A 24699-nucleotide genomic window follows, 5' to 3' on the forward strand; every position below is an offset into this window, starting at 1 on the left:
ATTCCCTAAATCACCCAAGCTTTTAAGTGTCATTTCCAATTCACCCCCCTGGGCTGCAAGTATTTCTCTGCTGCCTGAAATGGGAATTTCAAAGCTTGAGCAAAGACACACTTTCAAGAACCTGCCCCATCTCTCACCACCATGAAGACATGGGTGGCTGAAGCCCAAATGCACTTCCAGGTCCTGTGCTGCCCTACCTTCCCTGCACAACCCTCCACCTCCAAACTCTCCCCAGCCTCGAAGGAAGGACACAAATACCTCCTTGTGCTGGAAACCAGGGCAGCGCAAGGCAATTAACACCCTACAGCAGGGTGGCCTCAACTTCCACCCTACCCTGCACATTGCTGGAAAAGGAGCCTGCCACCTTATCAAAGCTGGAGTGGAAGAAACTGCAGTGACTATCGTAATAGTTATGTTATCTGCAGCTACATTACGTCCCAGGTAACGAGTGCTGACACTTTCCTCAGCCTCATGGACCCTCTGTAGCCCAGGGATGTCTGGACCTCAGTGGTTTGTGCTCCCACAAACCACCAATTTGCTATCCAGTCATTGCAACCAACCTGCCCTCCCTAAAACATCTTCCTCAGCTGGAGTATGGGTGGAACTGGAATGGGAAGTGCTGAGCTCCAGTACCCTGAAGCTCAGTGACACGCACCCTGACGCTGGGGATGGTTTACTTGTCCTAAACCGTTCAAAAGCACCAACACCCCTGGGGCCACACGTCAGTTTTACCCTTGGGCAGCGTATCTTATGGAAACGAATCTTTCAAACGAACCTCAGCTTCCGCTGATCCTCCTCCTCCTGCGTAGCAAAAGCCTTCCACTGGAAGTGGGCTATGATTTCACTCCGATTGTGGATGACCACGGAGCCGTGGTTTGACAGCGAGAGGTAAGTCTTCTCAACTGCCAAGGAGCTCCTGTCTAGCCTGATGTTGACATCTCCAGCTGCTCCATAAAGGCTCGTGTGGGTATCTTCACCTGCAACAAAGCAAAGGGCAGTCTTTGCTCACCTCACTTGCTGATGGAAGTACCAGGAAGAGGGCAAACCACAGGTAACAGAAGAAAGCGTTACAGCTTTTAGCTGTATTAGCAGTTCCACGGATCAGCACATTTATCACATCCTGATAGCTGCCTGTGTACAGCACAAGGATGTCCTGGACACCATCTAAACCACCTTATTTCTGGGTGTGTTTGTAGAGGTTTATCCCCAACGTGACAGCATTTACAGTGGGATTTTTGAGACGTGCCCAGGTGGCCTTTGGGTTGCCATCCCACTCAGGTCACGGGGAATTCTGCATCAAAGTCATTCAGGTGACTCTGAGGAGTCCCACCACAGTCATAGCTTGACCAGGGTCTCCTGCAGGCACACCACCAGTGGTGGGTCTCTCCTGAGGATCCCTTGTTGCTGGCAAGCAAAGATGCCTGGGGGCATGTGGACAGAAAAGGGAGGTTCAGAGGAACAAGTGAAGGGACAGCCCATCGCAGGATGGCACGCAGAAGAGAACTTCACTGTGTTGTAGAAGCAGTGCCCTCACTTGCTGTTTGTGAAGATATGTCAATGAGACTGGTGGGGCACAGTCCACACCAGCCTGCCCATTACAGTCCTGCAAGCCCATTTCTTCAGCCTGGATCCTGTTGCTTATGCCTGAGCGTGCAAGTCTACGCTGCATATTCCCAAGCTATTCAACGACCAGAGTGAGGACATCTTTGCTTTCCAACTCAGACCAAGCTGAAGAGGAGAGAGCCTTGCCTGTGCACATCAACTGATTAATGGCTGGAGTCTTGCTGGGGTACCTGCCAGCATTTCACCCTCCAGAACAGACTCCCACCAAAGGCTCCCTCATTCCCAGAGCTTTCAAACCTTCATTCTTCCCAACCAAGGAACTCCTGGGAGTCAACCGAGCTCAAATGTCACTACCAAGCCCACTCTTCCTGTTGTGGGTGAGTGTTTCCCAGGTGAGATGCAAACAGCAAACATCAGACATGCTCTCCAGAAATGGCATTTCTAGGGAGTGGTGCTTAAAGCCTCCGAGCCAGCCCCAACTGACAAGCGCAGCAACCCGGCCATGGCCTGGAGGGCATCCCTCTGCAAAGGCAGAGCCTTCTCCTCACTGCAGGGCTTACAGCAAGGCAGCCAGTGGATGGACCTGCCTTTAAAAGGCTGCCATGCAACACCACAAGGGGAGAGCTGGACGGACTCCTTAAATCCTAAGCCAGGCAACACAGCAGAATCACATTCATTCTGGGAGCCGGGTTGGGGAATGAGGCAAGACTCGCCCTTAAAACAGTAGATCTCTACGGTCAGTCATTCATCTCTGCACATGGAGAATTCAGCCTTCATGCCTGTACAATCCTCAATTTCTTTGCTCTTAAGGGAGTCTGGAGTGGCAGGGATTTGTGGCCAGAGCTGAGTTACGTTGGGAGAACACACCAGCAATGTTTCCAAGGACTGGACAACCTGCCTCCTAGAATGGACAATTTAGCATATAAAAATCACTGAACTTCAGAGGAGTTAGAGGCAGGTATGCTTTATAAGCATTACCTTTCCCCTGCGCTGAATCCTCGGCATACATTGGCAAGCAGATGAGCCAGGACCCAAGAAATGGGAGACAGGCACAGTGCTTCGAGCATGCACAACTCAGGTTTATGGAAACACAAGCTAATCCTCCACAACCATCAAGACAAACTACTACAAAATAAACACCGTGAAAACTGTCACCTCACTGTCTAAACCCATGGCCACGTGGGTCTTGAAGTATTGGGTATAGTTCTGATCTCAAAAAAACTAGCTGAAGCATTTGAAATTAATAGAGAAGGGCAGAAAGTACGATTAAAAGTATGGAGCAGCTTCTATATGAAGACTGAACAGATTTCTCGGTTGAGGAATCCGTATGGGAGATAGACGGGAGAGGTTTGTAAAAGCACGAATGGCCCAGGAAATGTGAATAAGGAAAGACTTGTCATGATTTGTCACAAAACAGGAACCTGAGGGCCTGAAATAATCTTATTAGTCAGAAATTACACAAAAGTACTAGTACTTTTCCAGGGAAAAAGTAGTACTTTTCCAGTACTCTTTGTCAGTAAGAACAAGAGTCAAAGAAAGATCTAGCCCTCGGAATTTTATCCTATAGATTCTCTAGATGCATACAAATGAGGCACTTTTTTGTGCTTCTCTACCCGAAATTTCAGTAGTTCTTTCAAGAAAGCGCTGCCCATCCCATGAGCTTCTCAGAGTGAGCATAAACCATTCTCTGGGAATATGTCACTAACTGACAAATATTGAACAAAGCTGTGACAACTCATAAAGCCACAAAGAGCATTTGGAAGATACAGCAGCATTTTTGTAACCCCTACAAACTCGAGACAACTAAGATGTTCACTGCTGGGCTAAAGCGTCACACTATCACCTGGATTAGGACATCATGCTTCCCAGGACCAACAGTCAGGAATAGGGACAAAACAAACCTCTCTTTCCAGCAAGAGAAAACGCACACCAAGTGCATACATGCAACAGAGAAAGCGTCTCGTTCAGCATCACGAGATACCTCTCCTGAACCAAGGCCGACAGAAGCATTTTAACATGTCGCACCTTTTTCTTGAGTTTTCCCCACTCACTCCTAAAGCGACTTATAAAGCTGACGGTATTTCTGTGGCCTGATCTTGGCTTCTCGTACCCTAGCATACATTTTACACCTATCTCGGGAGGCACTGAGCACTGCCTGCCAAATCCCAACAGCCCTCAACTCCTGGCTACTTTAGTCCTGATGTTGGGAAGCACGGGCTGTAGATGGGTCGAGGGCAACATGGAAAAAAAGGTCTGTGGCAAGACGATGGAGAAGCAGTACATGGGACAGAGGTGTGTAAGAGACAGCAGGCACTGGAGAGAGTCTGACAGAGACATGTGTTCCCCACATTACGCTTCAAACATAGCGTTGTCATGGACTAAAACTTCATGCGTGCATACGCATGCTGCAATGGAGAGTCGAGGTTTCTCCCTCCTCCACTCAGCAACTCCCAGAAAAACAGCATTCCAAAAATCTCATTCCCATTTGAGGGGATCTACTTTAACAACCCCCTCAACACCAACTACTCTTCACTTTTATCCGAGGTAAAGCTGGGGCAGGGCAGGTACCCCTGGAGTGGCTGGGACAACGGGGAATGATGGCAGAAGACTGTCACGAGGAGGTGCTGGGTGCAGAACACCATCCTGACACCAGGGTCCCCCAGGGAGGAACCAGCGCACAGGACATACAGAACAAGGACAGGCTCAGCCTTTGCCCCTTATCCGCTCACTTCTAAGCACTGAAACATGCAGAGCTTTTGGAAGAAAATGTTTTAGAAGTTGCCCACAAAGCAAACTTAACATTATTCTGCTTAGAAAGGGCTCTGCTTTGAAGGATGCAGAGAGCGTGCACCACGCAGCGCCCAGCACTTACCTGTGTCGTAGTGAACTACCAAGGACCTGGAATGGTGCCCGGTCTTCAGTGGGTGAAACTCCACTGTCACTTGCACGGCATCACCAATCCCAAGAGTCCCGACGGAGGGATCGACGGAGAAAGGGCTGCAAGGCAAAGAGAGCTATCAGGACTATTGCGGGAGATTTGGGGACTATATTCCTTTGGCAGTCTAGTTCCCTTCAGCTCACTTGCGCAAGCAAGGAGCAAACAAACCACAGCCAGCGGAAGACAAACACAACATACAGGATCAGAAACAGAGCGACTGACTCCCGCTTCTGCAGAGATCCAGCCCTCAGAAGATCCCATGGCATAAAATGACCTCATCTCCCCCATGCTCTGCGTCTCTGCAGCCTCAGGAGTCCAATTGCTAGCAATACCATCAGAGAACGGCTTGTGAAGAGCACAGAAATGGTAACAGCTATTCGCATGCACAACCTGATGCTGATTTCCTCAGGAATCTGTCTTTTCCTGCCACCCAGAAACCTCACCTCAAGAGATGCAAATGTCAAGGCAATACCTGTTTCAATGAGATCACAGCCTAGAAATCAGACAGAGAATAAAAGGGACTAATTATGGTTCAATTTGCAGAATCCTTTTTTTTTTACCTTGAAAGCATCCTGGTTTAGCCTAAGAAAGGGCAAGTTTTATCGGCATTTCAATGAAAGCTGCTCTAAGAAGAAAAGAACAACAGGAAAAATCTGAATGCAAATGCAGACTGGAGTGATACCACAGCATGGAAACAAAACACAAAAGGAGTATCCCATTTACAGCCTGAACAATTAAATCCCTAGCGAAATGAAGCGCCATTAACAGGAGCATATCAAGGCAAGTTTAACAGGAGGTCTTCTCTCTGTTCACAAGCAATGCAATCTGGGACTCCGGGTTGTACTCCAAGCTCAGTAACTGTTTGCCTGGCCCACCAGACAAAGTCTGTGCAATGTCTTGGAAATAATTAGGAAAATGTGTTGGCGTACTGTGGATTTAATATGAGCAGTTATGATTTGTCACCAGGTAAACAGCTCTTGGCTGATAGAAACAAAACTTGATGCTTTAATGCTTAGGGCTAAGTCAGGTAAAACATGCTTCTGCACAACGGCAGCTGCGCTTCATGGCTCTTGTACAGCCACACTTAGAAAACAAAAGTTACTGGGTTTAGTGCTTTGCTGGTGGTCAATTTGTCACCTTAAAACCACGTTCTGGAGAGTTTTACCATGATTAGAGGACGCAATGCGCACACCAAAATAATGAGAACAACTGGAGCCATGCGCCAGCTGAACTTTGCTCACCTAAGTAGTGAAAGCTGATGAAATTGAACTCAACAGAGCAGTTGGCAAGGACACTGCAAAAACATGCCTGACTTTACTGGGTATTTAGTTTGGTGGTGACAACTAGATCTGGACAGCCCCGAGGAAAACTGTACACCGATTTGCAAGTTCCTGCCTAGGTATTCTCCACAGCGATAAGCAGCAGCCTGCTGAAATAGCATCCTGGAAGCCTGCTTAAATAGCTTTGCCAGCCTTTGGTGGAAGCTCCTCTTGGACCCTCACGTTTCACAGGACCAAAGTAAGAAGTCTTCTTTCGAGCCCTGCTTTCGTGGGGAAGAAATTGAGGCTACTCAGGTGCACCAAGTCAGACAGCGGGTCTTTGCTGCATTCTTGACCTCAGCTCCTACACCGAGACCTCTGGGACCAAACAACTCTCAGCTCATTATCAACCAACTGAACTGGTTTCCTTGCAGATGCGGTGTCAAAAACGCATTACCCTCTCCAATTCAGCAAACCCCAAAATGGGTGACTGCCTTCTGAGACCAAAAGGAACAGCACAGGCTGACTGCAACACCATTCACATCAGGCATTTAATAGGGGACCACCGGAATACCCTGTGCTTGTGGCCTCCCAGAGCACGGGTGTATTTGGCTGACAGTGGTATGCAACCGTTTCAGAAAGTACTTACCACCAGCAGGTTGCAAGCTAGCTACTAACATTCTAACACTCTCCAGGAAACCTAGGAGAGATAAAGCTCTAGGAGAAAATGGCCCCAACCCCTGCACCACAGAGTTGCTGCATCTTTTGCCTGTGCCCTCAGTAGCGTTCTGCTTGGGGGCTGTAGTGCAGTCTTGAAGCTCGTGTCTGCTCGTCTCCACTTAAGAGCTCATTCTACGTAAGAATATTTGCTCCCAGGGACCAGACCAAACCTACCGGAAAACAAAGTTCCTGGACCACACGGTGGTACTGTCAGGACTTCAGTACCCTCAGCTTTGATCAACTGATCTCCAATTGCTCAGAATTACTTGCCAATAGAGACACAGCTGCTGATCAACTCTTAAATGTCTCTGCCACCAGCTCATAGCAGGTCATTTCCTAACACTGCATTTGGTCTACATGAACTGAGCTCCTAGAGCTGTCATCTGCCACGCACTATCCCATACAGCCCAAGGGCGGTCAGGTTGCCTTCCTTTACTTGTTCTTTCAAACTAACAGAACTGGTCTTGTGAGAGGCTGTGCTGGAGACACCACTGCAGTATGAAACTTCCCTGCAGCTTGCCGAGTTTTATCGGAGGTTGTATCATGCTTAAAACACTGTAAGCAACTGCCAGACCCACATGTCCTGCCCAGTTCCAGCTACGCCTGCAATACAGCAGCTCAGATGCTCTGGTTCTTTTTTGTTACTGCTTACCAAATCTATTATCACGCAACAGTATTTTGCACAAGCAAGATGTTGAGTTCCTTTACCTCTGAGTGCTCATGCGGTAGCGGGCCTCCCGGTTCCCAATGTTGCGAACCAGCAGTGTTTTCTGGGTGCTGTACTTGACGGGACAGACACCGAAGTTCAGCTGGTCAGGGAAGTCCAGGATGGCTCGGGCACCTATAGCTCGGATCGGCACAACGAACTTTTCCCTTTCCGTGATGCAGGTGACCCGGTGGAAGTAATCCTGCAGGGAAAGAAACAATCTCAGCACAGTGCGTTTAGTACCATCCCCACAGCAGAAGGAAAGCTGCTGTTTTCTAGGACTCTAACAGGAGCATTCAATAATATAATACTCCTTTTTGCCTGAATGACCTTTCAGTCCAGTAGCACGACTTGAACAGGGCTGCTAACTCGCAAAGAAGGAACAACCCCCTTGAGTCACCTGCTTTCCCAGCAAGCTGGCAGAACCAGACAAAATCATCTGACACTTGGATTCTGAGGCACCAAAATTGAGTCATTTCATGTACGGGATTACAGCAGTAACAAGAACCTGCCTTGATCGCCACTGCAGACTATTAAAGGAACCACTAAGAACTCAGTTGTGCCACAGGGCCAGCTCCAATCCCAGCAATGCAGTGACCTCCTTGAAGCTTGGCAGGAGATGCTCAGGTACATTTTCAGAAGGACTTTGCCACATGCACAATCAAGAGTCAGTCTGGTGAAATACTTAACAAGTTGGACACAATACTTTTTTTCTATCAGCTGAGTGTAGGGTACAGGTGTATTTCCCGCCCCTTCCCATAGCATTATGGATACAAAGCTGGGGACACACACCCTTAAAAGGTTATCTGATCCACCTCCCCACCCCAGAACTGGCTCAGCTCTGTACCCACACTACTCAAGAGATGTTTGACGAGTACTTGAAAGCACTAACAACTCCACCCCTGCCCTCAGCAGCCTGTTCCAGCTCTGCCCTAGGCTTAAAGAGAGTTCTTCCTGTGTCTAATCTCAATTTCCCTTTACATCTCCTCTTAGCCTCAGGGGAGGCAGCAAACAGCTTTGCTTCCCCTCCCCTGCATGACTGATGTCTTCATCACCTCCCTTTTGTACAGTCTCCAGAATAAGCGACTTGCTGCCTTGCTAGCATGCCTCCCTGAGGCAGGTCAGACATCCCGACCAGAGCAAACTCAGCTCTGCTATTCCCAGTCATTGGCTTGCTCAGAAAAGAGACAGACAGACCCCCCCCTCAAGCTGTCTGGCATTTAGCAGTAGGGAGGTGAATCCAATCACCAAAATCATGCTGCTGTAGGGTTGAGCAGATCGATCTCCAGATCTACAGTGTGGCATAGCTGGGCTGGAAGTATCACCTTGCCCCCCGCTGAAAGCAGTGGTAAAACTGTTTAGTAGGGCCAGGAGCCATTACCTCCAGCAGCTCTTAGTGACCAGTTGATAAAAGCTCTGCCTCTTATCACTCACTTGCTGTCCTGATCTTTTTTCCACTCAGTGCTTTTATCTCGTTTGGTATTTTTATAATTGTTGAAGCAGCAAGCAGACAATTTAGGATTTGCACACAGCAGCAAACCCCCTCAACCAGATAAGATACGGATTCCTCTGCACTTGGTATTTCCTGCTCCCATACCCACCCTCTCCAAGCCTGCAAGGGACCTACAGCAGCCAGACGAGGCACAGACACAGAGCTACAGCTTTAGCACAGCAGTTAACACCCAGCGCCTACCAACCGCCTGCTCGGCTGGGGTTCAAGGTTGCAGTAACAGACGCTGTCACATCCAAGGAGGAAAAAGAATAAAGAAGGATCTTTTATTCTGGGTATCTCAAATATTCACACTGGATATTGCAGAAGGGCTTTTCCTTCTCATATTTGGAAGGCAAAATACCAGGAAAGGAACTGCAGCAAACGACCTACAGACTGGAAGATCACATTTCAGGAATGCGTTTCATCCTCAGCGAGTCCTTCTGAATTAGCAATTTTGTACTCAACCTTGCAGCCTAAGCCCTCTAAAGTAAAAGCTATGGGCAGCCCACGTGAATTTAAAGCACCTATTAGCTGGGTACTTCACATCCTGGACTGTTTCGATCCTCAGAAACTGCATTAGCAAATAAAGAATCCTATTTACTTTTTTTGTTGTTATTTTGGCCACACTCCTCTAACAAAGGCATTGTAAATCCAATTGAAATCTGCGTGCCTTATTAAGTCTGGGCATGCCATACTGACTTATCTCTCCCTTCCAGAAGCCAGGTAGACAGAGGAGGACGCAAGGAGTTCAGATCAGCAGGGGATAAAGAAAAAAGAAAACTTCAACAATTGGAGGCATTTGAGGGAAGTAAAAGGAAATAATCTTCAAGTCATTGTTGTTGCTAAGGAGCAGATCAGCAGCAATGTAAATAAGAGCCCAAGGAATCAATCCCCCCCAAAAGCAAGCACAGGCAGCCTTCCCAGCTCTGCTGCCGGTGAGGGGCACTGGGACTGCCTGCACAGCAGCACCTGGGGAAGGGACTTCTCCAGGCGTGCGAAAACAAGGCTAAAGCAACAAGGATTTGGCCTCGCAGAGACAACCGCGACCTTTGAGAGAGAAAGCTGCCTCTTGCCATTCACATACATGCATGTTGTGTGCTGAGCCCCTTCTCCAGGGACACCCTGGGACACTGCATCCTCTACAAAGCTTGACTCAAAGCACTTCAGCACGTGCTGACCCTTCAACCGTGCTCTAGGACCTCAAAGTGGGACCTCACAGCAAAGTTGAAGGCAGCGTCAGGCCAAACGGGGTGGGGGGGGGAAACCAAGGAAAGAGGGGTGCCAGGCAGAAGCTGGCTGATCATGCTGCTGTGAATCCATGGTCCCGTAAGCTTTTGAAAGCTGAATCGCCCTCCCCTGGAAGATCAAGGCTGCAATTCTCCACTGCAGCACTGCCCTGTCTTACCAACTCTGCTATGCACTTACTCACAGTCTAGGGGTACAGTCGAAGCCAGTTTAAGATCTTGTTTGACTTTGCAACTGCAAACCCTTAGCAGGCTGTTTAAAACCAGGTCTCTAAGTAAACATGCCTGGGTGAGGGAGGGGTTGCATCACTTCCATGCTTTAAAGACCGTTGTGTTTAGATGCAGCTTCAGGCTATAGATTTTCATGAAAATACGACTTCATGCTTCATACAGCTCCGCTCTCAGTTTCAGGGAAAATACAGTTCATTGTATGATGGTTCCTCTTCTCTTACTCCCCTTTGATAAGCAGTAAGTTACAAGCTCTGGCCTGCAAAGCATCACCAATGGCATTTCAATTAGCACCCGCTGAAATTAAAGCAACTGCTTGTATCAAAGGTGTCACTTCAAGCTCTTTGCAAACTCAGGCTAACATTCATTACTGTCACAGAGATAGCAGCCTTAACTGCCCAGTATGCCAGCAAACTCGGATGTCAGTTTTACTGTAGAACCGATCCTAAACACCTCACTGGGTTCCTTGCAGCAGGCAGCAGCAAAGAGGAGATCCTTGTAGCATGAGGTAGCATAGTAAGTCAAACAGGGCAAGCTCCCTGCTGAAACCATGATACCATCAAGGCTGGAAAATAAGGGCCGTTAAAAGAGAGGAGGGAGGCTGGAGGATGAAGATGGCTTCAGACGAGAAGGGGTACCCCTCCTCCTGCCTCCCTCAGCTACCCATTCACAGGATGCTTTGAAATAAGTCCCTTCGCTCCAGGTTCATTTTGCACAGGGCCATTTGCCTTGATCTTCTGCCCCTTTCCTCCTCCCCGGAGTCTTCTTGAAAGTATACTTGGAATAGCTTCCGTGTGCTACAAAACATCTAACACGGCTGGACTGAATTTTAAACGAGTTCATTTCAGTAATGGAACAGCTCATAGTCCTGTCATATTTCATATTAATCAATGAGCATTAATTCAGCCTCCACTGAGCATCGGTAATGAATTTTGCAAACCTTACAGACTGAACTCGGATTGCCTGAAAATATTGTATTGCTACAGTGAAAAGAACAAGAGGACAAAACAAAATAGGCTGTGCTGTGGTTTTATATTCTTCTTCCTTCCTTCTTCCTTTAAGATAATCTATTGATAAGCCTAAAGGACACACAAATGTCAGTATTTCTGGCTGTTGCTTATTTGCCAGTCAGTTCCACGATGGTTTCCAGTTAGCCAGAGACTGTCAGACCATCGCGCAAGGACACCCGGGAACACAGGTGGCACGAGAACACCCCCGCTGTACAACCGGAGCCATAAAACAGAAATGTGTCAATCAGAAGCAGCAAGAACAACTAATTGCACATGTTGCCCAACAGAAGAATTAGCATTTCATATTTGTAACAAGTGCCAATAAAGAGACATGTCAGCTATTTATACACTTTCTGACAGTCCAATCACGTGGCACATTCCCAAATGACTGCGAGACAATAGGAAACTGCTCATTTTTCAAGAAAGGCCTGCATGGCACATGGCATTTCAGCCACTAACACTCCCATGGTCCTTTTAGTTAGGGCTTAGCTGCAATTTTACTCCCCTGAATCGTGAGCGACTTCACTGAAGTCAGACGTACCCTGGGGAAGAACAGATTCAAATCAAGAGAATTAGAGAAACCAGCTCCACACCAGGAAGACTCGCCAACCTTGACAGAGGGGTTTGTACCTGCATCCCGATTCACTGGGTTGTCCACAATCCCAGTAGATCATGGAGCAGCAGAGAGGCAGAGGCTGTGCCAAGGGAGCACTCATAAGCCTTCCACAGCTAAACCACAGATATTCTGCATGCCAGCAACTGCAAGCCCAACGCAGCTGGCTTTACAGAACCATTTCCCAGAGCCTGCCTCTTTGCTAAGGGGTTTTCAAGGTGCTGTGCACCTCCTGACCATGCTACTGATGCATTTGTAGCTGAGCTACAGCACTTGGGTACTTCGCTGACTCACGCTCCACCAAGGACGAGACAAAATGTTCTATTTGTACAAAATACTGATTCGGCTGTATAAATCCCTACACGCTCCTCACCGAGCAGCACGCACCCCTCTCCCAATGCCCTGCACAACCCCTGCACGGGGCACAAAACCCAGTTCAGCAGAAACCCGCCGGGCTGTCGCCGAAGCTGTGCGGAGGACCTCTCGCTGGCAGAGCTCCCTACTCCAGACGCTCGCCTGTTCAAGGGCAAGACAAGGGACAAAGTATTGATCATCAGTGCTCTTGGGGGGTTATCTCACCCTACTTCTACTTGTGGTGATGTTCACGTGTTGCTCTGCTGCCTCTCGAAACTTGAAGAGCAGCACTTTGCTGCCCTTCATGGGCGCCCGTTTACCTCTTCCACCCCAAAAATGAACACTAATTTATACTAATAAATCACATTTTAAAGGTACCAGTGTACTTTGCAAAGCCTACCTCAGTGACATTAAGCTCTCATGTCACTTGGGTAGCATGGAGAACTGCCCGAGGCCAACATAATTTTTACCCTAAATATTAATGATATTGAATGATTTCTCAGTCCCTCCAAAGGAACAGATTATTTCACAAGCATGGGGAGCCAGGCACCACAGGGCATTTCCTCTTCAGTTTTCTATACCCATACTGTTTGAGGACAGGACAAAGTGTTAAACTGAATCTAAGCTGCAAATGGAAGATGAGAAAACAGCTATGCCCAAAGAGATCTTGCACCTCTGGCCTGCTGCAGAAACACCAGCTGGCTCAGAGCTATCCCCTAACCTTGCCTCTCCAACAAAGGCATGCGAAAAACAGTGCTAAGGGGTGGCGGGGGGCTGGCGGAAGGAGTCAGCCTGCCTGTCTTTGTATGCCTGCAATGCTTCCTCCCTTCCCTGCCATGGACTAAATCCTCTGTATTAACAAGCCTCCAGGTAACAGCACTGACCCTTCGCACCACAGCACGGAGAATCAGACTTGCCAGGGCCACGGCACTGGTGTTCAAACCTCCAAGCAAAAGTATGTGTGGCACGGAATAGGCGCCAGGTGACAGAGCAACCACAATAACATGCATGAAGACACAGCCACATCGGTATTTCTGCCCACAGGCTCTGGGGTAAGGGGTCTGCCTGCAGACTCTACCTGCCCCTTTAGTCCTAGGCATGCTCTGCCAGGCAGATGTCTCACTGTCATCTGCAGCACACCAACCTCTCGCTGAGTTAAGGACATCTAGAGCTCAGTGGCTCTGCACCAGGCTGGCTCCCTGCCATGGGCACAGCACTCCCTCTCCCCTAGACTCACAGCTGGATCACAGGAGGGCAAGTAGCCTCAGAAACAGAACGGCTGCAAGGCTTGGAAACACAGGGGATGAAAAAGCATCATCTTTGCTCCAGTCCAGAGCCAGGCAGGGAAGTGGCTGCCAGGTGGGAAAGAGAAAACCTCTCTGGATCTACTCATGCCTCTAGGATTTTCCATAATAATTACACCCCTGCCATTGAGATGGCTAAACATCTTATCAACACCCCTCCCTGACACTTTCCTACTGTTCCACATGCACCTTCCCTCACGAACGCTCAAGAAAGCACACCGAGGGAAAGCACAGCCTGCGAGTCCCTGCTGCAGCGCCTAGCAGCACCCTGCAATGCCAAGATGTGACCAGCTGCAGCCTGGAGCAGACCTCACAGCAGGGTGTGGACTAGAACCGGCATGCAAAAAAAGCGATTACTTTAGACACAACGTTCAGCTGTGTCACTACTGTGTCCAACGTGATATACATTAAGGTGACTGCAGTTTTCAAAGGTGGTGGTCCTCACTCTGATCAGGCTTACTTCGGGTCCCCCAAATAACAGGTCACTTTTAAAGAGACCTTTGTATTTATAATTAGTGGAGCAAACCCATAATTATGCAGCAACGGACAGATACTACAAACCGACACCTTGAGAGGCTGCCCCACCACAGACGGTAGACTCTCTTATCCCTGAAGCCAATAGACATTACGTTAAACGTGACAGCGCTGAAGGATAAAAACAGTCTGAAACACGGAAGAGCCTCCAGCCTGTGAGAGCATAATCTTCACCATGGGCAAAGAGTTTCCCCCAGTTCTAGATCCAGTGCAACCCCACCAAAACCAGGACAGTTCCAAAAACCCACACCAGATGCCCTGGTCTGAATCCGGCCCTGCAGGTGCAGCTTCCCCTGAAGGCACCAACCTCTTGGCACCTCCAGTCTCACCTTGTTCTCCTCAGGGGTGAAAAGGATGCGGAAAGTGGAACGCATGCCAGGTGCTACCTTACGGTACACATCCCTGGGGCCGATCAACTTGAAATAAGGTGAGCTCTCCAGGATGACCTTCACCAGCCGAGGAACCTGCAGGGAAGACATGAAACTATGACTTTGCCAGTTGTGGAAACACAAGGAGAAGAGACCTAACCATGCCCTGGAGACATCCTTCCTCAACCACCTTTCCAAAGCACTTTTACCTCTCGAGGTACATACACATAATACACAAGGGTGGACCTGAATCCCTTCTGCTGGGGGAAAATAGCTCCAGGCCAGAGGCAGTAGGGCAATGCCCTGCTGTGAAGGAAGTGCCAAGCAGATAAGACACCAGCAGCATGGCGATACGGTATCAGAATCAAGTCATCCACATAGTCAACAAACCCCGAGAACCTGCTTGCTTCTGCCTGCGCACATCCATGCCATCACACCTCTAAAGGGGGAATGTATCATCTGAAGGCAAAACAGGACGTGTTATACTGGGGCAAGGAAGAAATTCACTTCTAACATACCGGGTTTGAGCAGGGCAGTCCAGCTGCAATGCTACAGAGTCATGCAGGCAGACCAACAAGAGAAGGAGACCACAGACATTGTGGCCTTACTGGGAATAAAAGCAAGCTGAGGAGCAAAAGGAGGAACATAGGAAAACAAAGGGACAACCCCAGAAACAAGGACTTGATGATCTTACAGGTCTTTTCCAACCGTAGTGATTCTGTGAGATGGCTAAGAGAATTTAAAGGGGGCTGTAGAGAAGCAAGGAAGAAGCATGATACTCTACAAGGAAAGGCTGATGCAGAAGATCAGAGCAGTCAACTTACCACAATAATGGCAAGCCAGATGACCCCCCCAGGCTGTGCCTATCAATTATGGGCTTCAAAGGCATTTTCTGCCCTGAGATACATGACCAGCACTGACTCACACTGTGGTTTCATTATTAAAAGCCAATCTCAGCTCTCCGGAGGCTCTTGCTGCCTGCTGATTGTAGCCAGGCAGCTGCCAGTGCAGGCAAGGCAGATCTCTGGGCATTCCTCCCCACACCCCGGAGTCCCTGCAGGCACCCTGCTGCAAGTTTCTGCCCTCTGGGATGCCACAAACACAGAGACAGCACACAGGCATTTTCTAGCACGCGGATATCAACCCCTGAGCACCAAATCTCATCTCAGAAAGTCTAAAACAGGTGATTTTGACTGACAGGGAGCTTCACTGGGAAACAACGAACCCACATGAGGCTTGGCAAAAGTGGAGATTCATTCTGCACCACCCACCCGAGCCTCATAACCCACGGCCGAGGCAGTCCTGAACTCTCCAAACACCCTTTGCTCCCAGCAATCCCCTGGGGCAGCGAGCTCCCAGAGCCAATTTCACACTGCAGACAAACATTTTGGTCACCAAGTCCCTTGGGAGATGAGTTAAGACCTTCAGCAAAAGCCACCCAGAAGACGTGAGGAGCAGCCTGAAGACAGAAAAGCACTTGTACAAAACACAGGTACAAACAGGAAGTATGTAGCAAAGCACTTCTGTATTTGAATGATTACAGAGCCTCTCTTTGGAATACACTTTGCTGTCAGCTGGATTTTGATGGAGCAGACAGCACCAGGCTACCATGCAGTATAAGTCAGTATGATTCAGAAGAATCTGCGAAACTGGTGAGAAAACTGAGACAGAGCACATGTTGCTTTTCTCTAGGACATTATCAAAAGCCAACAAAATTAAAATATGATAACCTCTCTAAGGACTATCATCTCTAACTTTGTGTACTTAAATATGCCAAGGATTTTCCTTAGAGCCGATCTTACTTTCGCACCAGCACTATCCAATGGTTGAGGTCTTACTAGCTTCAAAACTAATTCATTTTGGGAAAAAATCAACAGTTCACACATTGCCTCCTCTTTACAGGGCATACAAATCCCAAGGTGCAGCTGTACAAGTTTAGGATTTTTTAGTGGGAATGGCAGAAATGTTGATGCAGTTCTTCCTTTCCACTTGAGGAAGCATGAATAGAGCAAATTAACTGTTTGCCTGTTGGCTGGTACTTGGCAAAGACAAACATTTTGAAGTGCCACATGGATAACGGAGCAGCTGAAGCCAAAACACTTAGTGGGAATGAAGCAGAGCCATAGGGAAAGAGAAACGGAGGCACACTTTAATCAGGAAAGGATACCTACAGCAAAGAGTGCCCAGAATCACTGTGGACCACACAAGTGGTATCCCTGGGGCGTGGGCATCCACGCTGCATCTTTCCAATATCCCTGAGCTGAACGCCAGACCAGGAATGGCGCAGCACTCTCCAGGAATAACTGAGGGACCACGCCTGCATCCTCCCTTGCCAAAGGGTCTTCTTTTCAACCGTGTCCCTGTCAAAACCTGTCCTCTCCAAATATACTTTGACTTCTCTTGCTTTTCCTCCACCTGCCATATGCCCCGACAGCGCTTTTTCGTCCACCTGTTTGTTTCCCCCAACAGGGAGATTTGGAGAGGTGGTTAATTCACCCGCTCTCCTGCACACTTCCATCTTCCCATCCTGCCGCCCTCCTCTCAGGGATACGTCTTACTCTTCAGTACACAAGACTGTCTTTAATTACACCTTTCTTCTTCTGACCCTTCTCTGCTTCCAGCACACTTACTGCTAGGTGTCAAGAGAAACCCTTGCCTGTACAATGTTCTCTCCCAGAGCACCTTCTAACTCAGCTCCTTTCCTCGCTCCTCTCTTTTCCCACCAGCTTGCTCTTGGCACATGCCTCACTCCAGCAAATATTTCCCCTGCTGAAATTCAAAAGGTCTCAATTCTCCTCTTTACAGTGGAACAAAATTGCTGACGTTTTTCAACTTTTCCCTTCTCAACTTCCTTGGGAAATCTCAAAACGATCACAATTTTTTCAAGTAAAGGTGGAGACCTTCAAGAGCATGTTACTGTGGATGGGCTGTGGTTCTCCAAAGGGAAAGCAGAGAGCCACGTTGCCTTAGAAAAACCTGGGCAGAACTGAATTACACTCACCAAGAGCCTAAAGTGGCCCCTAAAGGCCTCCCACTGCTCCTGCTAAATCAGTCCGCTTCCACTGCTGTTTCAAAACACCCTTTCTGGAGTGCTAACACCACTAATTGTAACTTATTCCAACATAAAGCGGAGAAGACTCAACCCCTGTGCTCTGACAGTGAGCTGCAGAGGCAGCTAAACAGGTTGTGAGAGGCAGAGATGCCCTGCCACAAACCAAGGTTAACCAAGGAGCCACCAGAACGTGATACACACTCGAGGTAAAGCATGAGGGCAGGTACGGACTGTACAGCCCTCGACATTCCCCTCAATCCGGGGCTTTCGAGAGGAAGGATGCTGACTAGAAAAGCTCCTTTGGGCTAGATACCACCAACGCATGGCCAAAATCAGGGGGAGAATCTCCAGCATGGGAAGATTTCCACCAGCTCGCAAAATAAAGGTGTTGAGACATTTGATTCTGACGTGCTGCGCTGCAGCAGATAACTTGCTATGCTGTATACCACGTGAATTACACTGCTCTCCTCTTCCAGCACAGCGTTAAACCTCCACGTCCCAGCACTTACCTTGTCGGTGTTCCTCAGAATCAGCGGCGCTTCATAGACCTCGCAGGGGACGTAGCTCTGAAACACCACCTCTGATGGAAAAGGCTGAAACAAGCTCTGGTCCAGGTCAACTGAGGAGAACTGGAGATGCAAGAGAGAGCAGTGAGAGGTTCAGCTGCTGGGAAAAAGATTCATGAATGAGATTCCTACATTGATCTCCCGGGAAGTACAGTCTCTTGGTGACTATGTCTGCCCAGCTCACACTAGGGAAACAGGAGCTCACCCACCTGTGTTCTGAGCTCAGCAAAAGTTTCTGGGCCACGCTGAGCGGGCTCAAGCTAAGAAGCTCTTTTGGGAGGTGTCTCTCCAGGTTTCCTTCTCCAAAATGCAAGGCAGTGCTTACCTCCAGCAGAGCCCTGTGCTAACGGGGTTACACAGCTCCAGAGCACTTACTGAAAGAGCCATGAGCGCTCATGGAGCAAGCGAAACCCAAGAATTTACGTGAGACTCCGTGGGAAACCATTTGGGGATGATCTTTACTCTGAGACAGAGAGACCAAGTCCCACACATCCCCAGATATCATTTTTTGATACAGAGCCTAGAAATCCGTAAGAAGAGAACAGTACCAGAGGAGGTAAGGCCAACAAGAAAGTAACAGTAGTTAGGAAAAAGACATGTGAGGTGAACATTGGATGGTGATAAGGTTCAGCTCTTTTCTCAGCATTACTGGGCAACTTGAGTAAGACTGGACTTGAGATCTCCTTTTGCCATGAGCTTTAAAAGGGATGCTTTATTGTATTCTATTATTGCTCTTAATTAACACCACTGCAGAAGCATGGCTGAAAACATACACAAACAGCAAATGCTTACAGAGCAGAGGCACTACTTTGAGGAAATTCCTCCCTGCTTTGTCTCCCCTCTTCCAGCTGCACTGTTCCCCCTCGAAAGACATGGGCAGGTCTCCACGTGTGGCTGCGGCACACTGCCAGTTATTTGTGCACTCGTCTGACGCATTCCCAACTCCCGTGCTGTCTAGGGCAATCCTTAACCAATTCATTACAGGTCTCTGGCTGGCAATTTTCCACTCAACAGCCTACCTCAGCAATCCACCCATTTGGACTGCGTGTTGTACTGAGCAGTCCTGTAAGAAAAGCAGCTTTAAAGTAAACGTTGATCCAGATAAAGCACCTCCACATCGCCTCTGCCCAGCGTGATTCCCCTGTATATCTGGCAGCCTGCAATTTCTAACACCCTGCAAGGGTCCCACACATTGTTCCAACCCAAAGCATTAATGCAATTGGTTTTGTTAAATCTTGAATAATTACCGTAGGCCCTCAGCTTTCAAAGGCCAATGCTGCCACCGTTGAGGGAGTCCAATGACCCCAAGCATTTGACAGCAACTGTACCGAAGCAAGATGCGACTACTTCAGCAGGAGGATGGAAAATGGCAAGCTCCTGCCCTGGTGCCCTGCCCCAGCCTTCCCCCAGTATCGGGCTTTAGCACTGGTAGCTAAATTCCAGCAAAATCCACCAAGTTCAGCAGAGGTTATTCGTATTGGCTACTAAGCATATCAGGACTTCAATGTCTCACCGGGGAAAAATGTTTTACTTTTCCCCCAGCAGAAGGAACTCCACCACCACCAGCAGTTCACAGAATCACTAAGGTTGGAAAAGACCTGTAAGATCATCAAGTCCAACCGTCAACCCAACCCCACCATGCCCACTAAACCATGTCCCGCAGTGCCACGTCCACACGTTCCTTGAACACCTCCAGGGATGGTGACTCCACCACCCCCCTGGGCAGCCTCTTCCAATGCTTCACTGCTCTCTCCGGAAAGACATTTTTCCTAACCACCAACCTAAACCTCCCCTGGCGCAACTTGAGGGCATTTCTTCTTGTCCTATCGCTAGTCACTCGGGAGTTGGAAAGGACAACAGGACCTAGTCACCGAGGTATTCAGAGAAGCTGGAGGCAGGCCTGTCACAAGCACGCACCCTCTTCAAATGTCACCAACAGCAAGGAAAAGGGCAGGAAAAGGCTACCTTTTGATGGGAGGTTTCACTCATGTCTAGAAGCTGGATAATTCGGGGCCGCCTCATCTCCCGAGTGCTGGCCAGCCTCTGCTCCGTGGTGAGAGACATCTCCTTCGGGAAGGCCGAGGGAGTCAGCTGAAATGCAAAACACCAGCAAGAGTTACACAGATGCCTTTCTTCAGAAAGGCTTTTCTTCTTCAACTGCCACTGATGAATAATTTGTGATCACAGCCGCTAGGATAGTCCTGGAAGTCCCCTAAGTTACCTGCTGAAATATTTAACATCAGTAAATTAATGATATAGAGCCGAACACACACGCTCTAACCAAGCGGCTCTGCCCCGCCATTAGCTTCTCCTTCATGATTTCATGTGACATGTTTGGGGATTTCTGCTCTTCGGGCATTTGTTTTCTCTTTAGTTTTGCTGGATTGAGCCAGTGACCTTTGAAGACAGTGGCGAGGAGTTATCAGAAATCCCCAAACTCTATCCTTGCACAATGCTCACAACCAACACGTGTGTGATGTCACAGCTGGGTGAGTCAGAGGAAAGCAGAAAAGCAGCGTTGTGCCAAGACTGACGTGGAGAGGAATGGCTCCAAGTTTTAGTTATCTCTTCTTAATTTGCACTTGTTTTCTCTCTGTTCTGGCCTCACAGACCCCTCTGCAGAAGTACACGGAGATATCTCCTTGACAGAGCCTGAGCACTAGGTCATCTCCAGTCAAGTGAGCTCCAGTCAGCAAAGGGGACGTCTGTGGATGGGAAGGAGGAATCGCCCTGACTCCACTGCTGTTTGCAGGGCTGGATCCATGCTCCACACAGGATACGAGATACAATTACTGTTTTGCAACCTGTTCTGTCTGGGACCAGCCACGTCTTCAGGCAGAGCTCAAGCAGCCCACCACATGCCCAGCTGCCTGGAGGGCAGGTATGGTCAGAGCAGCACTGGCAAGTATGCCTACGTGACAGAAGATATTACTGCCCACACAAAGAGGATGGAACGAAGCACACACTCACGCTTCAGCTATGCCAGTGCAATGCCCAGGACATTCATTTAACTTGGCATCCTGGCAAGACTCTGGACCTTCCCCGAAGCAGCATGCACTCCATTCCCCACTGCACCATGACAGCGACCTCCGGCAGAAGCCGGGCAGCAAAGCGATGGGGAGGTGGGGTCCAGCTTCACAGTGCTGCTAGACAGCAGGAGGGGAAGGCGAAGGAGGGACACAGGGGGAGTTTCCAGCCTTAACACAGGTCCTGCCCAGCCACAGCAGGTACTTACAGTTACAGACTCCTCTGTCTCTCTGACTAGCTTTGGAAAACGAGGTGCTACCACTTTCCTCTGGAATCCACCAGCCATTTTGGAGGACCCCATGGACAGATGCATCTTGCCAGTGGCCATCTCTTAGCTCACCTGGAAGGAGCAACAACGGAACTTTGAAACTCTAGAATCCCATTCATGGCAGAACCAGAGGACACACCCACGTCTCCAGGCTGCGGCATCCTTCCGAAGTGGAGAACTTAAGGCCTCCCCACCCTGTTCCGTGATTAGACCATATTTAAGTGGCACAGTCAACATTCATAGCAGTAAAACCCCAGAACAAACATTCCCTGAGCCAAAACAGCCTTTTGCTGTGCGTGCTGTCCCACGAGCCACAAACACACACCAGGGCCTGCTGGCATTTCTCACCTTCCCCCACGTCCATTACTTTGGAACCCCATTTACTGGCATTATTAACCCAATCTCTGTTAGTATCCAAATTGCCCTTTATTCCTTTTTACAAGTTTTCTGGTGGGAACAGAAGGAAGGTAAATGTCACTTAGCTGCTTCATTTTGCCAGGGCAGCTGACCTGATGGGACTGTGTGCCTGACCCTACTAAGTGCTCAGAGTACTATGAACAACCTTAAACCCAGGGATCGCTGCTGCCCCCAGTGTTAATAAAATCAGACTACTTGCCGACTTTGCAAACCCGATGTCCACCCTTTGTGCAAAGAGCCTGGTGATGCTTCCAACTAATGGAGCGTAGAGTTCAATACTCTCATTAAGAACTATACTTTCTCAAGGCTAATTTGGTTGGTTGAAGTTACAAAAATTATCCAGCAAATATGACTCCTTCCAGGCATGAAATTACCACAGTGCCCAAGAACGTTTCTCCATGGCGAATGAGGGCCCTCATTTTCACTTATTAACACCCAAACTTAAGGCTCCCTACAGGCATTAGAGGCTGTAACAGCAAAAATAAAAGCATGAAACCGTTAAAGGAACATGGGCAATTAGCTCAAATATAAATGCAAATATGTGACAGCCAGGCCACTGAAGACTTTATCCTAACGGCAGTTCTTCTCCAGCATCCTTATCCTACAAGTAGCAGGGGTTAACAGGTCCATGGGCCATTCTTCTTCCAACCACCAGCCTGCCAACCACCTCCCTCCGTCTGCGTCACACAAAGTGGGGGTGCAAGAAAGGGCAAGAAGAGAAGACAACCCCAGAAAAGTGGTCTCGAACACTAACAAAGAGAAACATGTACAGTATTTGCTAAGCACTACTTTGCACTACTTTGGACTAGAAAGAATTTCCCCTCCCTTTCTGGCTAACTGGACCAAGGAACAGATAGATTTGCCTGCTTCTTATTTTCTGGCACTTGAAAGGCCAGTGCTCTCAAACCCAGCTCTACTCTGACTTTTTTTTTTTTTCATTCTGACATTATCTGACAAAAATCACAGCTCACATTCCGTCCTGCTTCCTTCTGTTCCACATCATCTTTTTTGTGTGGATGATGTCTTGCTGTATACAGCATACAAAGATGACCATTCCCTCCCCCTCAAGGTTTACCCTCATCCTGCAAGCAAGGCAATAACTTCATTCCTTTACTCCCCAAACAGCTACAGCATTGCACATGTTCATGGTACTGGGCCCTTTACAGTGTTAGGAAACAACAACGTTGCCCTCTCCTTTTGTTCTTGCAAGAAACATGAGAGAGCACAGCACAGCACTATGGACATGAGGACATACTGTAGCAAGAGCTAGGATTTAAAGCTGGAAAGAACTCTTTTTCCAAGACAGAAATATAATGGGGATGATACAACATTAATCTGGATTTCCACATTTTATTATTAGGTCTTGAGAATAACTGGATTATTTGTTCCAATTTTCTACCTGTAATTTCACTTTGCTTGAAATTAATCCCGTTCATCATGCCCACAAGGCTTATTTCCAGAGGGCTTCCAACCTCCACAGCCCTGGCCCCATCTTACAGCTTCCCCTGCTCTCCACTGAGGCACTAGGACAGCCCTGCGGCTCCACTTCCCAAGAGCCCGCGGGGATCAGCCTCCCAGATTCAGAGGAAAAGAGCAGAACTAAGGAATCAGCCACATCTCCCTGTAGAGGCAAGACAAAACAGCAACCACGCCACAGCACGCCTCCAGCCCACCACCCCTGGCTGGTGGGGGGAGATCTCCATCTTCCCCACCTCAGACACCCCTCTACCCATCCCAGAAACATAAGGAAGGGTTGCAATTCCCTCTCTGCTCCAGGCTCAGGGCACAGACAGCGCTGCCACCTCAGCTTTAGGTTCAGAGCACAAATGCCCTCAGCCTGGGCAGAGGAATCAGGACACAACAGCTAAGACCACCTAGAAAAGCAATGAAGAAATATGCCCAGGGCTGGGGTAGAAATTCCTGACGTGTCTCAGGAAACCAAGATGTATCGGAGCAGGGCACCAAGCTGAAGATCCCCAAGGACATCCAAGCTTCAGTCTCCTCCCCAAGGCTCCCTTTTACCCTGGTATCTACAGCTAAGCTACAAGTGTCCACCATCGCTGCAAGTTGCACAACAATTTTAGAACCCATTAAAAAAACCTTTACCTCCCCAGACTTGCTCTTAGACCAGGTATATAATTCAATCCTACTGAGTATCACGTAGCTGCTGCATCCCTGCTGTTGGCCCTCCTGCCAACAAAACTGCCTCCTTCCTGCCCGCTGGCCAGACACTCCCTTAGGACAGGGAATTCACACTTCTCCTGGAGGATTCACTTTGCGTAGCGCCCACTCTTGCTTCCTGAATCACCATGGGCTACTCGGTGGCTGTGGACAGCCTGGAGAGACAGGAGATGGCCAGGGAGCCATTGGTGTGACCATGCTCCCACCGGCGCAGCAATAACCGACACAGTGCCGGCAACTTCCAAGAACCCAGCGGAACCCCCAAGGCAACTGACAAGACTTGGGAATTGGGCTGCCCGGCGTCCCCTCTCCTCAGCTGCTACAGCCTTGCCAGGCAGAGCAGGAGGATTTTACCAGGACCTCAAGGAAGCAGAAGGTTCAGAGCTTGACATTAGCTAAAAGTATGCTTGTTTCTCTGCTGCTCAGCTCCCCCTGCTCTAACGTGGAGAGCTACTGCACTGGGCAGTGCTCAAGGTGCTGTGCGGAGAAGCTTCTCAAAACAGCAGCATCTCATCCTGCAAGTAGCACGACAGGAAAGGGCCACTAACCCACTAAAGACTGGGGGTTTACCACCTTAACCAGTTCCACACCAAGGGAACAGATGCCTGTTCAAGCTTTTGCGGCTTTGGGATTTCTTCAGCTCTAGGCTGGAGTGGAAACGATGCTTTCTGCCTTGAACTTTCTCAGCATCACAATTGGCCGACTCGGTCTCGTCTCTGGTGGTTTACAATGCCACTGAAATGCCTTCACAAAGTTATAGCCCTGCAACTCACTGCAGCCCATCCATTTCCTAAACATCTCACTCCGCAGTGAATGATTGCAGCAGTATTCGAAAGTACGCCTTAGAGTAGCATT

General features: G+C 48.8%; 1 pseudogene; it reads right to left on the reverse strand.

The window, feature by feature from the left end:
• LOC132319253 (hydrocephalus-inducing protein homolog) overlaps positions 1-21306 on the reverse strand; it is a 113158-nt pseudogene extending 91852 nt beyond the window's left edge.
• Between the last annotated feature and the right edge of the window lie 3393 nt (positions 21307-24699).

Source organism: Gavia stellata, chromosome 26, assembly GCF_030936135.1.
Source record: "Gavia stellata isolate bGavSte3 chromosome 26, bGavSte3.hap2, whole genome shotgun sequence".
In the NCBI taxonomy this organism is placed as follows: domain Eukaryota; kingdom Metazoa; phylum Chordata; class Aves; order Gaviiformes; family Gaviidae; genus Gavia; species Gavia stellata.